Here is a 5,431-nt window from a genome sequence, read left to right as displayed (position 1 = left end):
CGCTTGTCCTCCATAGAGAGCAGGTTGCATGTAAGGTAAAACTGGCGCCTGGTACAATGATTGTGCCATGTACTGGGCGGACTGAATCATATGAGGCCCAGATTGAACCCGTTGGCTACTTGCTGGGGTCTCATGTACAGACTGGGAACACCTCACCGAGGTATTCTGAAAGCTATCATGATAAGTCGACGTTGAAGCCGACTCTGATAGCTGGGTTCTCTTCTCCTCAATGTATTGTCGAGCGTCAGAGAACGTCTTCTTGCTGCCATCCGGCTGTATGTGCCGGATGGTTTTCTTGCGCCCGTTTCTGGGAAACGGGGCCGAGTAAGGTCAAATTGGGGCCTGACCTTCTCCTTAGGGGCAGGATGAAGAGTCGGCTGACGGTCCCTGACCGACTTCTGTTTGCCAACTTGGGCTGGCTTCTTGGCCGACTGCTCCTTTCTAGGAGCAGGCGACTTCTTTGAGGCGAGTTGCTTAATTTCACCCCTGAGGCTGCTCAGGAGTGTCATTAGTTCATCTCGAGTGACGGGAGTCGATCCTGCCGCCTGGGAAGGATCAACGGGCCGCTCCGAGGGCCTCTTTGGCTGGCCAGCAGTTTTGCTTGGGCCTGCCTGGTCATGGTGGCGCTCCCGCCTCTCCTTACTACGGATGCGCTTAGAGATGAGGGATCCATTTGGATCCACATAGGTTTCGACGTCAGCGTCGTCCCCTGAGTCATGGTCCGTTTGGACCAGTATATCATTTGGAGGCCGAATGGCCTCTGGATTTGGTACAGGTTCTTATGAAGCCATTTCAGAGGTACTCTCCCCACAGACGGCGCCAAATGTTTTGGGGGTTTTTGTCCCTTGGGAGATTTACAACACTGAGACTGGATTCAGCAAAGGACGCTTGTACCTGCAAAGCAAACGGACCGCCGGATGGTCGGTGGTCCGCCTCCGAAGATTAAGTTAGTAAGCGTTCGGTAATAAAACGTGCGGAAGTAAAGTTATCTGCTCGGATTCCAAGCTCAGGTGAGGTGTGATAAGTGACGTATTGTCTCGTATTGCGTGTAAATTCTCTGTTTTGTCATAAATGTCAGAATGTCCCTATTTATAGGGTCCTTTTGAAAAGTGTGCCCCTCCTAGGATCTGGAGACCTAGGAATTAGGTCACGCCGTTTTACGGCGCCTCGGGATTTGGGCCTTTGAAGGCCGCCATCCCAGGGCCAATGTCTGAGTGACACGTGTCACTGAGCCCAAAAGGTTTTTGAGGCACCTTTTGAGTGACACGTGTCGCCATCTGAATGGTCCATGTTGGATCTTCAGTCCACGTAGGACAGAGGAGTGTCCGCCCTCCACGTGTCATCATTCCATGGGTCCAAATGGAACCTCTATTAAGGAACGAGCTATCAACCTTCCATCAATTTAATGACGAGTCTTTATATGAGGCATGGAGAAGGTTTAAGCGATTGCAGAGACAATGCCCTCACCATGGTATTCCAGAGTGGATGTTGATCCAAACGTTCTATAATGGTTTGACCCATGAGTTTCGCATATACATTGATGCTGCGTCTGGAGGTTCTATCATGACGAAGAATCCAACTGATGCGAAGGATTTGATTGAGAAGATGGCGGTTAATGATAATTACCATCCAAGGGGACGAAATGCTATCAACACAGGTAATAAACATGATGTTGATGCACTAACCCTGTTGGCTAGTTCTGTGCAGGCACTAACTCAAAAAGTCAATTAACTCCAAGTTGAGTCCCCTCGACCCTCGTTGGAAACTTGTCAGATGTGTGCATTGCAAGGCCATACTGCACGGGAGTGTCAACCTAATTATGATGGAGTGACAATTGAGCAAGCTAATGCTTTTTATACCACAACCTCCACAAGGCCATTTGATGAAGGGTGGAGAAATCATCAAGGGCTCTCATATATGAACAATCAGGCTCAAGTGAATCCTCAACCACCACCTGCTTTTCAAGCAAGGGCACCTTTCAATCATCAATCCACACAACTACCACCACCCCAAACCTCAAAATTTGATCTTGAATCAATTATGAAGGCTTTTACTACCTCCCAAATTCAACAACAAGAGCTTATATCAAGGCAATTTGAGCTACAAGCAAAGCAAAATGAGTACTTTGAAAACTCAATCCAATTGCTCACCGCTCAAAATAAGAGGATAAAGACTCATCTTTCTCAACTTTCACAGCAAGTGAGTCATCTAACAACTCTTCAAGATCAAGCAAAAGTCCAGACGAAACAATGCAATGCAATTTTCGTGAAGAGTGATGAATTGTTTACGGGTGGATTAGAAGAGAGAGTGTGCAATGTGGAGTCAAGAACTGAGAAGCATGAGAGAGAAGGTCCCAAATATGTTGCTCCACAAGCATATGAGGAGCCGATGCCTTTCCCGCAAAGGTTATCAAAAGCTGTGCTCGATAAGCATTTTGGGAAGTATTCCGAGACTCTTAAGAAGGTATATGCTACCATTCCTTTTTCCGATCTTGTAGTTCAAATGCCTCAATTTGAAAATTTTGTGAAAGGAATTCTAGATCATGATCATAATGATAAAAAATTAGAAAGTTTGGTAGTAAAGAAGAAATGTTCTGATCTTTTACATGATAGCTTACCACCTAAATTGCATGATCCTGGTAGTTTTACTATCCCTTGTATGATAAACGAAACATATTTTGATAGGGTCTTGTGTGATTTAGGTGCTAGTGTTAATTTAATGCCTTCTTCAGTGTATGACAAATTAGGTTTGAAAAACCTTAAACCCTCTCCTATATCTCTTCATATGGCTGATGGAACTGTTAGACTCCCTAAGGGTGTAGTTGAAGATGTATTAGTTGGGATTAGTGAACTTGTTTTTCCTGTTGACTTTGTTGTAGTGGATATGAAAGAAGACCATAAGAATCCACTCATCATTGGTCGCCCTTTTCTTGCTACAAGTCAAGCTTTAATAGATGTTCCTAAAGGACAAGTGACCATTAGAGCTCAGGATAAACAAGTTGTGTTTAAGCTTTTCAATGACCATAATTTTACTTTTGATGGTGGTACTTGTTTGAGAATTGATGTTACTAACCCTTTGGTTAATAAGTGTGTTTCTAATAGAAATCATGTGCGCGAAAAAGACAATATTCCACCACATGATGAGTTTAGCTACATCAAAATAAGCTCGGATACAAAGCACATCAACTCTAATTTGAAGGAGTCGTTTGGAGGTGGATATATTGATGAGAAATACCACAGAGTATCTTCTTCGTGTGGTGACCCAGGTTGAGCTACTAAAGAGGGGTCGAGCTAAAGACCTTAAACAAGCGCTAAATGGGAGGCAACCCATTCCGTTTTTTTATTTATTTTATTTTCCCTTTTTTTTTTTCTATTTATTTATTTTTTTTTTTTTAGTGCCTTGGGGTTATGATGCGATGTTATTTTAAGGGCGGTCCCAGCTCCGCCCTTAGGTATGATCCCTCCTCTGTCAGTAGGGCCTAGTTTTCTTTTTCCCTTGCTTGCTCTTATTCGATATATGTTCACATTGAGGACAATGTGAAGTTTAGCTTGGGGAGGGATTACTTTTGGCTTTGGCAGTTACTTTGTGAATCATGACGATGAATGGCTAGTAAACTACTTCTCTGTGTCCCTATCCTTGATGATTTAAAGGTTTTTGGCTTGATTTTGATTGAAAGACTTGCAATGCGGATTATATGATCATGATCTGATATTGGATTGTCTTGGCCTAATGGAAATCAACTTTGTGCAACTGTGTATGAATCTGGAGCTTGACTGTGCTAACTGTGAGGCTTGAGCCTTTATTATTTATTCATGTGTGTTAGTTCCTGGTGTGACATTGATCTTAGTTTTGTCTTGAGACTTTTAGTAGTGTGTCATGGTACATTGCACATGCACGATGAGGAGGACGAAGGCCATGTTCATTAGGTAGCCTCCAGATGAATTTAAAAACGTATGTCCCCTTCTTGCTTACCCATGTTGTAGCCTTGTCCATGTTTTTCATCTAAGTCACAAAATTAACTTATCGGCCCCAATTAGTAACTTATCCCAAGTCTAGCTTGGGGGAGCCATCTATCTTGGTGTTCTATATGGTTTGTGATGTTGTTTTGGAGAAGATTAATTTGAAGCTTGAAGGTTATTTTTGCTATATGATCAATTTTTTAAGCTCTTATAGTTTGTTATAAAAATAAAAAAAAATATATAAATAAATAAAAAAAAAGAAAAAAATTTCAGCTTCTTGAAGGATAAATAAAAGAGCTTCAAAAATAAGAATAGTGTGATGAATTGATTATGTAGGGTGAATAAGGTGGTAGTTGCTCTTAATTCAAGTTATGTTTGGAGTGTGTATTCTTGTGAATTAGTTCGATGGGATTTTGATTTGTATTGTTCATTTTTTATGGCTTCCCTGAGGGACTATATTTGCCTACATTTTCCAAATTTTTCCTACCCATTTTCACCCGGCCTACATTATAAGCTTGAAAAAAAAAAGACCTTCTGACCTTCGTGCATAGTATTGTGTTCATGTGAAACGAGTCTTTTGTCAAAATGCTGGAGTATGTGTCACATTTCGAGTCGACTTTTGACTAGGTTGAGCGGCATTATTACCCTTTAAACACGCGAGTGTTGTGAGAATGGGGGGTTATCATTATTAGTGGGGATGGAAAGAGATCGAGCTCATTTTTAGCTCACCACATAAAATTGTGCGGAGTGACCACTAAGTGAGATATTCTAGTCATCGATTCCTTATGTGTACATGGTTGACTATGTTTGATGGCCATTCAGGTTGATTGATAGTCTGAATGAGGTGATTGGTTGGCTAAGATGCTTGTGTGTCCGATTTCGATTTTGAGTATGATATTTTCAAATGTATTATGGGGTGAAGTATGTTTATTTGATTGTTGATAGTCATTGATTGTCTTGCTTGAGGGCAAGCAAGAAGCTAGCTTGGGGGAATTTGATGTACACATTCTATACCATATTTTACCCTCATTTTATAGCTATGTTCGTATGATTTCTAAGCTCTACGGAGCTATTTCTCGCTAATATCCTCCTCTCTAGTGTGGCTTGGTCTATTTGATTGATTTTGTAGGCATATGAATATTTCCGGATGATTTGGACTTGTTTTGGATAGCCACGAAAGCTTATTATGATGGAGGAGAATTTTACCCGTGTCCGCCCTGGAGAGCAACATTGCCCTGGCAGCCAGGGCGAAGAAGGAAATTAAAGAAGAGAAGTCACAAGAGATGGAAGTGCGAAGATGTTCAACTTCCATCCGCCCGGACCGGGCAGCATTGCCCTGGCAGACCGGGCGGACAAAGTATTGTGCGAGGAAGCTAGATAAAGAAGTATTGGGCGAATTTGCTTCTCGCACCCAACCGGGCGGCTTTGCCCGGTCAGACCGGGCGGAGTGTCGAAGACCGCGTTTTCCTATT

The 5,431-nt window shown here is 42.5% G+C and overlaps 1 non-coding gene across 1 annotated transcript; it reads right to left on the bottom strand.

Annotated features, from left to right (window-relative positions):
• Positions 1-1,368: 1,368 nt before the first annotated feature.
• Positions 1,369-1,475, bottom strand: LOC145629690 (small nucleolar RNA R71). Its single transcript, XR_014111847.1, has one exon. It is a non-coding gene; the product is annotated as a small nucleolar RNA R71 (small nucleolar RNA).
• Between the last annotated feature and the right edge of the window lie 3,956 nt (positions 1,476-5,431).

This window comes from Chenopodium album, chromosome 4 (assembly GCF_948465745.1).
Source record: "Chenopodium album chromosome 4, dcCheAlbu1.1, whole genome shotgun sequence".
Classification (NCBI taxonomy): domain Eukaryota; kingdom Viridiplantae; phylum Streptophyta; class Magnoliopsida; order Caryophyllales; family Amaranthaceae; genus Chenopodium; species Chenopodium album.
This window is presented reverse-complemented; position numbering and strand designations above follow the sequence as displayed.